The 13,599-nt window shown below is 38.1% G+C and overlaps 1 long non-coding RNA gene across 1 annotated transcript in view; it reads left to right on the top strand.

Moving 5' to 3' along the window:
* Window positions 1-6,320: 6,320 nt before the first annotated feature.
* LOC121371083 overlaps window positions 6,321-13,599 on the top strand; it is a 31,584-nt gene continuing 24,305 nt past the window's right edge. Inside the window, exon 1 of the long non-coding RNA XR_005957768.1 lies at window positions 6,321-6,730. This is a non-coding gene — a long non-coding RNA (uncharacterized LOC121371083). The remainder of the gene's footprint in view (window positions 6,731-13,599) is intronic.

The following is a 13,599-nucleotide window of genomic DNA, read 5'->3' as shown; positions in this document are numbered from 1 at the left end:
TGCTTTATCCATTATCATAATCTGTTAATAGAAACAGCTAGTGGTTGCTGGATAAATACACATACAGATGTACACAGACATTTATCTAATTTATCTTCCTAAAACTTATGTTTTATTCACCCAGGCTCCTAAGGATTTGCACTTGTTTATAAAAATTGGCGTGTTCACTGTCATTAATGTGATTATCGTGCTCTTGTGGACTGTAATTGATCCTAGTAGACCTGAAGCAATTCAAAAGGAGCATTTGGCAAGTAGTTTTTTGTTTATAGTTTCAATTTTCCACAGACATGAATAACTCGATTACTTGTTATATATATACACATATATATTGGTGTTTGTTTCTTAAAACATTAATATACATTTATAAAACAAGAGTACTAACAAAAACAACAAACATACATATAAAATGTAACAATTGTACTACAGTTAAAAAAGAAGAAACGAAAGCTCATGCATAATGTACTGAATGTGTCACAATAACTAAATTATGTATCAAAAACCTAGTAAATATAAAAGATAAAAAGTCTATTAGTAAATTATTTATTTAATACACCTAAATAAAATTAAAGTATTTGGTGAAGAGGGAAACTTTAGGTTACCAGGTAAGACCAGTCTTTCTTCTGTATTTGAATGTGAAATTGGGATAACAAATTAACATGTTCAGGGCCCGTGCTTATAATAGTTAAGCAAATGAAGCAAATGTTTTATTTAACGATACACTCAACTCATTTTAATTGCGGTTATATGGCGTCGGACATATGGTTAAGGACCACACAGATATAGAGATAGGAAACCCGCTGTCGCCACTTCATGGGCTACTCTTTTCGATTAGCAGCAAGGGATCTTTTATATGCACCATCCCACAGACAGGGTAGTACATACCATGGCCTTTGATATACCAGTCATGGTGCACTGGCTAGAACAAGAAATAGCCCAATGGGCCCACCGACGGGAATTTATCCTAAACCGACCGCGCATCAAGCGAACACTTTACCACTGGGCTACGTCCCACCTATAATACTTAAAGTCTAATGTAATGCTATTTGAATGGCATTGCCATGACGTTAAAGTTTAGACTTTAAGGTTTATAAGCACAGGGCCTGTATAATATTTTCGGCATATCAACGGAAATCTGTTTACTGTATTTTATTTGAGAGTACTTATAAGAGTAATAATAAACTATTTAAGGACAACAGTAGTTGTATATCATTAATATATAAGAACTAATTTGGGTCTTTTTCATCTTTCTTAAATGACCTAAAATGCTATATCCTGTCTCCTGAAATAGTAATACATACACAGAACCTCACATACATTGTTTTCACTTGCTATTTATTGCACAAGTTTATTTTGCACAACAATATAATACCACGAGACTGCAAAATAAACGAGTGCAATAAATAGGAAGCAAAACAAACGTATGCGAGGTTCTGTATTTATTACATACCTTCTTTTATTTTTCACAAAAACTCTTTTTAATTTAACGTCATAATTACACCGTCTTAAATCTATTAATAAATCCTCATTTCATGGATTTTCTTAAGGTTAAGAATCATACTCTGCGGCAATCTTGTGTAATGTTTCAAATATGATGTGACATAATTTGTAAATCAGACATGACGTCAGTAATAAAAAGCTGCTAACGCCAGTAAATACATGTATTAAAAGGGAATTCCATATTTACAAGTTCCGGTCCAGATCGCACATACATGTATGTATGTGTGATACAAGATAAATTTATCGCACAGTTCGAAAATATCTTTATCACTATATAGTAAGATTGAATAGGTATGTTATAAATATTATTATTCACATGGTTCAAGATATTCAGGGACACATAACCAGTATGACACATGTGTGTCATAATGATTTCACATCGAATAACGTCATTTTGGGAAGCGACGTCATAACTTAAAGCTGCAGTGTCTGGAATATTTTTATTATTTAAGCATTTAGAATAGATGATCCAGTTCTGTTTGGTACAAAAAAGGCCCACCACATCGCTATAGTTTCGCAATGCTCGCTTATCTACATTATCTAGGTCAACTAGCTGCAAACCCAAAGGCCAGCTTGTTTTTCTTCAATTAGCGGGACGCCAGTTGAACTGGGAATTTACACGATTTTTAACAAATTTAACTGTCTTGATTGAGGGGTCATCTCATACCTCCAAAATATATTTATATCCATAGAGGTATGGTACAATACCTTTCCAGGGGTCGGTGGGGGATTTGCCTTGAAATTTTGACAGTGACCAGCGGTTGGCATACGCGTTACATATGTAAGGGGGTGTTAATAATTATGTAACGCTCTCGGGGTAGAGGAAGAGGGTGGTATGTTCGATATACAGTATAACCTCGATTTAACGCCAACCAATGTTCCAAAATAATTTTGGCGGTATAGTGAGGGTGCTTTATAATACGCGAATTCAGAAATGTTTAGTTCGAATCATCACCAAAGGACCTGGCTTTAACTCTCAGAATTTCATCTGTAATAGGGACATTTTGAGCACGGGCATTGCTGAACCTTAAGAATAATGCTTCTTCCAAATGGTGCGTTTTGCCAATTTCAGTTTTTTTTCGGGCCGGTTCGACATTTTCATCTTCCCACTTTTCCTTTTGAAGTAGAATATCGCCAACTGTCCTTCGTTTTACAGGATAGGCCCACAACGCTGAAAAGTGATTGGCTATATCTTGTTGACTTTTAGTTGAATTTATCTTCGAGTACTGAACAATTTCTCTTTTTTTAACCGTGTCTAATACAATACCATTTTCGCTTTAAATTCATTCTGCTGTAATAAAATGCGTTACCGGTGTCGTCGCATTTATGCCAAAGCTAAATAGCAACTTAACATGAGGCCATGGTCGAAATATGCTTGAGCATAATAAAACTTACCTAAAGTTTGTTTATTAATTAAACTTGAGTCGTTGCTGCCAGCACTTAAAAGACCCGACAGAACAATCCGCGATTGAAATAATGAATCTAATGCACCCTCTGTCACGTGATCACTATAGTGGCTGTTCTTTCTATACCGAGTGTTGATTGGACACAAACACCGCGCCTGCCTAAACAATTCTAGCACTTACATCCGTTAATTGCTACACAATAAACAAAAACAGATTCAGTGTGTACTGCCAGTGTACAACGGTGTTAGGATTTCCCCAATCAACAGATCGCTAGTAATTATGTCACTATAATCAACTTTGTGACCAGACCATTGGCGGCAAAATCGAGGGAATTATAATGGCTAAATGGAGTTCGGTTCAAAAACGTCGTTGGCGGATGGCGGATACCGAGGGTGGCGTTATATCGAGGGAAATAAACATGAATAAAAACGGTACTTTAAAGAAAGTTGGCGGTATGAGAGGTTGGCGTTAAATCGGGGGGCAATAAATCGAGGGTACACTGTACGTAACATTTATGAAGACTATATGTTATTTCTATTCATTACTTAGACCTAAAAATGTGGGGGTTTTTTTTTTAATGCACGGTCGGTCTAGGATCGATCCCCATCGGCTGGATTGTTCCAGCCAGTACGCCATGACTGGTATATAAACGGCCATGGTATGTGATATCCTGTCTGTGGGATGGTACATATAAATGATCCCTTGCTAAAACAATATTTTTAAAATGTAGTGGGTTTCCAAGGCATGTGTGCAGGGATTTCAGCGGGGTTGGGGGTTATAGACTGCGTTGAGCGAAGTTTATATGGGGCCATGTTCCCCCAGAAAATATATTTCAATTTTGTTTTATCTTGGTCAGGGAAGGGTTTCGACCCCCAATACCCTCCCCCCTGCACATATGCACCCGTTTCCTCTCTTAGATTATATGTAAAAATTACCAAACATTTGACATCCAAAAGCAGATGATTATTAAATCAATATGCTCTAACACTGATGTCGTTAAACAAAACAAACTAACTTTACCCTTTCCAAACGAAATATTTATTTGAATTTGTCGATTTTACCACACGTAAAATTAAAAAGTGAGAACAGTAATTTTCTACTTTAGTATATTTTATTAAAAATATATAAATGATCAATGTGTTATACAAACTAAACTTTGAAAGTTCTACTAACACTTTATAAAATATTAATTCTTAAACCGTAAGGTACGATTGTCGATAGTACGTTGTCAAGATCAAAACAGGTTTTAACGAAAGAGTAGTACGTATCCTCAACCGAACATTCTTTGTACAGTGCAAGAATTCCCATTTAATTTTTTGAGACGAACCGTACAATTTCAAATCCGCAAACACACCTGTTAACTGAAATTGACAACAGGCTGTCGTTTGTGGTTTGCCGAGCAATGGCCGCGCAGGCAACGAATCAAGCGTATACTTTTGACGTTCTCCGTTCATAGCGAACACACACACATTTTTTAAAAGTGCAGTTGAACTTGTATTTCATATTTGTGCATGATATTATTATGTGGTAACCAGACACTGTAACTTAATGCGGCTTCTCCATTGTTAGTTCTTTGTAAACGCTTATCAAAATGATGTCATTTCGTGGTCTCCTTCTAGTTACATTTTAAACATTTTGACATGTCCTTGTTATTCGTAAAAAAGCTAATTATTATGGATAATGTGGGTATAAAGAAATTAATACACTCACCGTGCATGTGAATCATACTGATTTTACAAAACTAGAGTCAGGATTCATGTATTACTAGTATCCTCACTCTCGCTCAGGCAATAAAATAATTCTGACACTCATTTCATAAAATCAGTACAGCACACAAGCTCATGTAATAATCTCTATATATACGACTAGTTTTCTGAACCACACAGCATATGATGCAGCATGGTACATGTAGTTAATCCAGTTGTCCCATATTACATCTCCATATATTAATGGTAAAGTGAATGGGTATTTAATAACACCACTAGAGCATACTGATTTATTCATCATTGGCTATATTGCATGGATGTCAAGCATTTGGTAATTCTGACATATATATAGTCTTAGATGGGAAACCTGCTTAATGTTTTCATTAGTAGTGAGGGCTCTGTTATGTGCACCATCTCACAGACAGGATAGCACATCAGGGTTCATACAGAGTCTGGAATACCTTGAAAAGTATGGAATTTGAAAATCAATTTTCCAGACCTGGAAAAAGTATGCACAAATACCTTTTTTGCAAGTTGGTTTGGAAAAAGTATGGAAATTCGTCTTTAGGACTCATGTAGAAAATTTCGGTTGCGTGAAACCGGCAGAATCTGACGACGTTTTCAATCTCGGCACTATATGTACATTTGGGAAATCGAGACTAACAATTGCCATTTACTGAAGATTTGAAGTACACGCTTGCGCAATGCATAATATTATGACAAAAAGATCGTCCATTTTGTCAAATTTTCCAAAACGTGAGTCTTCAAAAATATTTTTTTGTCTTGGGAAAATGTCTGGAAAAGGTCTGGAATTTGTTTGTTTCCAAGGTGTATGTACCATGGCCTTTGATATACCAATCATGGTGCACTAGCTGGAATGAGAAATATAGCCCAATGGGCATGGTAACAGGCTTTGTACCCAGGCTCAGTATATAATCTTTACCTTTCACAAGAAACATGAATAAATAATTTTGGTCATGATACCAGACGGCATGCCCCTTAAGTTCAAACAACTTCAAATGTCCTAGCTGACAATCTTTTGCTTCTTAATTCTGATATGTTGTATTTTGACATATCTTAGATAAATTAGTTTGTTCATGAAAGATGGATTCATTATAATATTGCTAAATATAATACAACAGACTACCAACAGTCAAAAGTATAATAAAGCTTAGAGTATACTTACATATCAAAGCATTACAAACGGTCTGTACCAGTGTTTGCGCTTAACTTTTATTTTGAATTACCATCCGGGCAAATGGTGACAGCACTTTCACTTGCCCGAATAATATTTTTTTAAAAACAGATTATAAGAGGAAACAGATTATAAGAGAAAACATTTATTTTGAGTATTTTCCTGCACTCAGCCAACCCCATCTCAATGAAATAATAATAATTAAAAAAATCCCTAAAATATAATGTTCAGTGGATACTATCTATAACATGTACACATAACCAGGGCTGAATCTTGTCGACATGAATTTGTGCCCAGTTTTACATGCCACTTAACTTACCTTACACCTATTCTTATATTGGGCATATGTTTATATGTAAAAGCAGACCTATACTTTTTCATGGTGCAAAGTAGGCTCCATAGCTGTACTTTCATTTATTTATTAATTATTGATTTAAAAAAAAAAAAAAAAAATTGGTCGCCAGGCAGGCAACCTTACTGTGGGTTTTCAGTCGCCCGTCGTCGTTTTCAGTCGCCAGGGGCGATCGGGCGACCATTAAGTTCGAACCCTGCTGTACCAATTCCTAATTACCAAAAACTGGAATTGAAAAATAATGAAAATCAGAAAAGACTTTAATTATTTATAGGATACTTCTGATACATTTTGATCATGTCACGTTCAGTGGAGGTCTAAAGGTTAGGTGGTTATTTGTATGTTTTGTTATTTCAAAAGGAAGCATCACATTCAGTGGATGTCTAAAAGGTTAGGTGGTTATTTGTATGTTTTGTTATTGCAGAAGAAGGAAGATCCAGACAAAGATGTGATGGTGATTCCAGTAATGTGGCAATGCACATCCACCTACAAAAGATACTTTGAAATAATTCTTTTCACCATTCAAGGCATTCTTTTGGTGTTTGGTGTCTTCTTGGTTTTTACCACCAGAAAGGTACACATATTAGTTGAACCTCCTTTGCACTTACTTAAATACAGTTTTATAAAAGCCACATGCAGAACCCAGTTAAATCGGCATCTACATTGAAATTTCAATCTCGGCCAAGTAGTTTGGACCACATTCATATTCAGGCATGACAGGAAGCAAGTAGATATTTGCGTGGGGGAATGCTGGTTGAGTTCAAGGGCACAAATCAAAGTTTCTAGGGGTTTTGGGGGTATGCTCCCCCATAAAATTTTGAACACTAGATGTCCTGAAATGCAATTTCTTGCATTCTATAAGTAAAATTCATCTCTGCCTTAAGATTTACTACCAAAAATATTTTTGATTCAGAAATATTGGGTGGCTAGAGCAATCTCTGCTTCGCCATGCCTGATATTAAATTATCACCAGGATATCCCATTCATCATTGGAATTTTCTTGGCAAGCAGGGATTCCATCAGAGATTATTCTAGTGTACGCCCTTGATGGGCTGCAAAATTACCAGTGATAATGCCGAAATTAAACAACTTTTTATCAGTACCCTCAAAATATTTTAGGGTACACATTTTTACCTATTTTACCCTCTGGGATAATCCCTGGCAAGATATACATTTTATTAGATTTTTTAAATGTACAATATTACAATATAAAATAATGTGCCATTAAATGAATTGGTATTTGCAAGTACCCATGCACTTAGTTCAGTTATGTCCACAAAAAAGAAAAGAAAAGAAGAAATGTTTTATTTAACGATGCACTCAACACATTTTATTTATGGTTATATGGCATCAGACATATGGTTAAGGACCACACAGATTTTGAGAGGAAACCCGCTGTCGCCACTACATGGGCTACTCTTTCCGATTAGCAGCAAGGGATCTTTTATTTGCATTTCCCATAGGCAGGATAGTACAAACCATGGCCTTTGTTGAATCAGTCATGGATCACTGGTTGGTGCAAGTGGTTTACACCTAACCATTGAGCCTTGTGGAGCACTCACTCAGGGTTTGGAGTCGGTATCTGGATTAAAAACTCCCATGTCTCGACTGGAATCCGAACCCTACCAGCCTGTAGACCGATGGACTACCACGACGCCACCGAGGCCGGTGTCCACAAGAGGTTCAACTCAAGATGATAAACTGGTAAAGTCATCAGTGTTCAAGATTAACAGTACCCAGATATCCCGGGGATACCAGAATTTAATTTTGTATACCAGACTTCATTAACCCAGTATCCCACCGGGATACCATATAATGTTGTTGTGGGTTTTTTAATCCTACATTTTTATTTTTCGCTGAAACAATGAAAGTCGTCATTTACTGGTGAAGTTAAGTAACAGTGTCATCCAAGTTTGTTACGATGTTATTTATGAATTTCATTTTAAGTGGGATACTAAATTTTCAGGTGGGATAGCAGATTTTGAAATGTTAGTATCCAACTGGGATACTGCTCAAAAATTTTAATCTCGAACGCTGGTCATAGCTTTATATTAATCAACCTTAAAATTGCTACCAAACTATATACATCCTTACATATATATGTACCTATGCCTACATAAATATATAGTATATTTGGCGATTCATGGGGGTGGGTGGTTAACTACTTAAAAAAATTCAGCTTCAAGAAGTTGAATATGGTAAAATGTATGGAATACAGTTCTAACATGACACATTTGCACAAAACCAATGTGATGTTATCTATTGATCGTATATTTTGTCACTTTGTTTAAAATGGTGCATGATACTAAACGTAATGTCAATGAATGTTATAGCACTGAGATACTACTTGATGTCTACTGAATGTACTGAATACGATGTTCGATCAACCCACTTTTATCTTCTAACAGCCCGTAAGCTCTTCTTCCATAATAAACATACACTGCTTAATTTACTTCTTAGTTATTTGTACCCCATTCCAACATTTTATCGTTAACTTTATAGAGTATTTAGTATGGGATTCTTTCTCCATGAAGATTGACAGCAGTCATGCTGACAGGTTCACAGTAAAATGGAAATCTCAAAATTTGTTGGGGAAATAACTTAAAGCAATGCAATGCATAAATTTTATTCTGGAAAATCGGTGGGCCCAGCTGCATTGGGCCATTTCTCATACATTCCAGCCAGTGCTGGTATACATAAAGAAACAAGTTAAGCACCCCCTGTATTTTTCACATTGACTTGTCTTACGAGGTTTGGCGTTGAAAGCCTGATAACATAACCTCGGAAAAACAAATGTGTTTTGCAAGAATACATCTTTGACAGTAAGAAAACATAACAAGTGTATCCAGTTTTGAAATTTTAATCATGATTCTGAGAAGAATTCCAATATGCTGTATTTGAGCCAAAAACTGAGGCACAATAAGTATGGAGGTGCAGAGTCAGAAACACAAGTCAACATCATGATTGATGATGAAAAATATCATTTAAGTCCACAGATGACATTCATGACACAAATCATCAATAGCGGGTAAACCCGCCACGTGCCCAATGACAGCTTCCACCCTTCGTCTCATCCCTCCAGTAAGTCGTCTGATCTGCTGCATGGGCAACTGCTGCCATTCTCGATGAAGAGCTGCCTCTAATTGTGCCAGAGTTTGTACAGGTGGGGTCAGTGCCTGTACTCGATGCCCCAAGATGTCCCAAACATGCTCTAGCGGGTTTAGGTCAGGAGTCATGGCCGGTCAGGGCAGGGTCGTCACAGCTTCAATTTGGAGTAAAGCTATTGCTGCTCGGGAACAATGTGGCCTAGCGTTGTCATCCATGTACAGAGGTCTGGTGGCGAGTGGATGGTTGTCAAAATGTTGCAGGACGTTACGAATGTACCTACCACCATTGAGGTTGGCTTGGATGGTGACAAGATCCAGCTTACAATCATGTGACAGGCAACCCCAAACCATTACTGAACCTCCACCATACGGGGTCGTAGGTCGTATGTTCCTGGGTGTGTCGGACCAATGGACTCTTAACCAGGACCTCAGATTCCAATCTCTCCGGGCCAAACACCACGCTAAACGGCGTCTCTCCTGATGATCAGCAAGAAAGGGACGCTTGATGACCCTTCTGGCCTTCAATTCCGCAAATTTCAGACGATTCCTCACTGTTCTGGCTCACATCCGTCTATTGGGTAACCATTGGCTCTTCAGAACAGGAGACTTAGAAAAGGGTTGACGACGTACGAGCCGAAGCAGGGCCCTGTCCTCGCGCTGTGACGTCATGCGCGGTCTCCCTGACCGTGGGAGATGCTTTACAGCATTGGTATGCCCGTGTTTTTGTATCAGTCTGCTGATTACGGTGTAATGATACCCCAATTGACGTCCTATATTTTTTAAGGTCATGCTGGTCGCATGCATAACAATAATACGCCATCTTTGGGCCTCTGATAACCGTCGTCGTGCCATATTCAACGATTAAACTTCAACAATGCAAGACAGTGACGTTAAATATCAACAGTTGCAGTGTATTGAAAGAAAGAAAAGAAGAAATGTTTTATTTAACGACGCACTCAACACATTTTTATTTACGGTTATATGGCGTCAGACATATGGTTAAGGACCACACAGAGTTTGAGAGGAAACCCGCTGTCGCCACTACATGGGCTACTCTTTCCGATTAGCAACAAGGGATATTTTATTTGCGCTTCCCACAGGCAGGATAGCACAAACCATGACCTTTGTTGAACCAGTTATGGATCACTGGTCGGTGCAAGTGGTTTACACCTACCCATTGAGCCTTGCGGAGCACTCACCCAGGGTTTGGAGTCGGTATCTGGATTAAAAATCCCATGCCTCGATTGGGATCCGAACCCAGCACCTACCAGCCTGTAGACCGATGGCCTAACCACACGCCACCGAGGCCGGTTGCAGTGTATTGATACTGCATTTTGAGCAAAGCGTGGGTGGCATGATGCACATGCATGTCGTTCTGTTGTGGGACGTCACAGTTGTCATTGTACTCTATCATTTCGATGGAACACCATTCTTGACATATTCGTCACGTAATTTGCAGTTTTTACGAATGGGGCTATTTCAGTACTAATTATATCTAGGGCTGCTTAACTTTTTTCTTTGTGTGTATATCAATGGCTGTGGAATGTGCTATCCTGTGTTTGACATCCAATAGCCGATTAATAAATCAATGTGCTCTAGTGGTGTCATTAAACAAAACAAACTTTTTTAACTTTCAACCTGAAAAAAGACTACTAGCGTGGGTAAAAAGATGGTGGCCTCATTGTTTTCTGTAAATAGACTCCCTAGAATCGGGCATTTCCCTTTAATTCGAAAAAAAACCCAGCCAGCCACACCACCACCACCACCCCCACCAAAAAAAAGGGACCTGTACGCCTGAGTACACGGAGAAAACCTTTTGTCAAATTTTCAAACCTGTAGGCCTATCTCCTTTTTTCCCTTTATTAAGACGAAACAAACATGAACGCATGTGATAAACGTTTACAGAATTTGCTTTCTCGACTCTGTTTTTAGTGTTAAATTTATAACAAAATGTCATTTTAATGCAATTCATTATATTTATTTGTAGAAGAATAAAGATACACACAACATGTAACTTGTTTTTGAAAATTATCTGTGAATGTGATTAAAATACAAAGTTATAGCAATACTCAGAACAGTGTGTAAATAGAGAATACATGAGTGGCTATTTGATACCATTTATCTCACAAGTTGTTTTAAAATGCATCTAACAATGAAAGCGAGTTTGATACATTTTTAAACGAGTTGTGAGATAAATGGTGTCTAACGGACATGAATGTATTATTCTATTTGTTACATATCCTCAAAAACCAGGTTTTAAGGAAATTTTAACATTTTTTTTCGACTAAAAGTTATTTACAGCTGTTGCACTTGTTGCTAAATTACGCGTCACATATACATGATTGTCAGGTTAACTATACGCCACAGTGTAATCGGTTTTCACTGTTGTTTTTCATTGGATGTATGTCACTGGTGACCTGGTCATCACCTAGGAGCAGCCAATTGTAGGTCTTGAAATTGTCAACATACATACGTGTGTAAACAACCATGTGTTATAAAAAATAATGCATGATGTTATCACCAATGGGTGTATAAGAAAGTGGTTTACATCGATTCCATACATGTACTACGTGCATGTGAGTTTAAAATAAAGGCATTTGGATAAAAAAAAAAAAAAAGTAGTTCGGGTAATAAATAAAATAATAAACGAGATGCCAGTTATTAGCAAATTTATGTCCATCGTCAAATATTTTTCAAGTGTCACTCGCTAAAGTTCGTGACAACTAAAAATTATTTTATTTGGGACAAATTTGATAATAACTGGTATCTCGTTTATTATCCTCTATATATCTCAGGCACTTTGTTTGTTCGACACGAACATGGTGAATAATTGTTGTGTGAAGGGGTGGATCTAATTATACAGTTGTGCTAACAAAAAAAACAAAAAAAAGGCAAAAGGGCATCTTGTATAAAGGAGGGGGGGTCGAACCCCCAACCCCTCACCCTTTATCCACTACGTTCACATTTTATAGTTCTGCGATACTGACGTAAAACACAATTTTGCTGCTGAAATTATCCATGAAGAAAAGTTACTTTGAGCAAACCCAGCGAAAAACCACCTCGAGGGCAGGTTTTAAAAAGCAATACAATTGTAACCCACTGTTAAACTAGGGTTATTGAAAACCAGATGTGGGAAATGCACAGTAAACATGACCCAGGGTTTAACCCATATATTTCCAAAACCGATAACCCAGACATATGAAATCTGCCCGTTTAGTTTTACAGAAAACTGTAGTACTTAATTTTACAGGTACACCGTACATTTGCCAAGCTCAGTGGTAATGAATGAAATAAAATTGCATTTATTTATTACTCGGATAAAACGTACTTTGTGAAACATTCACATTTATCACCAGTGGGAGGTCGGGTAGGTTGGTTATAACGACACTTTCAAAAGATAGGTCAAATTTTAAAGTGACCCTATCTGGATCTTATTTGGTGGAGTGCTTTGTGTTGTACCTAGTACCTAGTGCATATTCATAATGTCATCTGTGAGAGTTTGTTTCTATATATGGTGGCACGTCTCTAAACCAAACCCTCATTAAACTGGAATTCCCTCAAAACTTATTTCACGGTCCCGTGTTTTATGCAGCTTTTATCGTGGAAATTAACCCCCGATTTGTTGCACGAACTACTTATCCAGTAGATTGCCTGAAGAATGTTGACGTCTTTCAGCAACTGTGATCCATATTTGCTTTCATCTTTTTCCATGGCAAAAATTACATCCTGCAGCTGTCGATTGCGGTACCGTAACTTCAGAGTTTGACCTAATCCATCGGCTGAGATTTAGACGGTGTTTAGGGGTAGAAAATCAAGCTTTACACAGCTAAGTTGAACCGATGGAATGGGATGGCGCATTATCAATAAACAGTAGCACGTTTCGTCTTTGTCTCATTTGAAACAAAGCACTGTTCATCCCATCAGGTCAGGTCATAGGGCTTAACGTGCACATTCAGAGCAAGTTTTAGCGCACGCTTGTCATGGGCACAGGTGCCGGCTTCTCCGTCCAGGACAGGAAAGGGGTGGGAGCACCAGCAGCCAGACCGGAATTGATAACAGGCCGGGTGTGGGGGTGCTATGTAATTTGGATTGTACCGTAAGGTTAATGCCAAAGGGAAAAGAGTGCGCAACATGAATGAAGGAAATTTGGTGCGTTTTTGACCGGTCCGCCGAAATGGAGGGGGGGGGGGGGGGGGGATGGGGGGGGGAGGGGAGGGGGGGGGAGGGGAGGGGGGGGGGGGGGGGGGGGCTGTTCATCCATGCTTTTTGTTGCTTTTGTAATGACCGGTAGAGCCTCGGGTGCTATCTTCTTGAAACAGCGATGGTTTTTACACTT

This window comes from Gigantopelta aegis, chromosome 4, assembly GCF_016097555.1.
Source record: "Gigantopelta aegis isolate Gae_Host chromosome 4, Gae_host_genome, whole genome shotgun sequence".
NCBI classification, from domain to species: domain Eukaryota; kingdom Metazoa; phylum Mollusca; class Gastropoda; order Neomphalida; family Peltospiridae; genus Gigantopelta; species Gigantopelta aegis.
The sequence above is the reverse complement of the archived record's forward strand: the minus strand, read 5'-3'. Positions and strand labels throughout refer to the sequence as shown.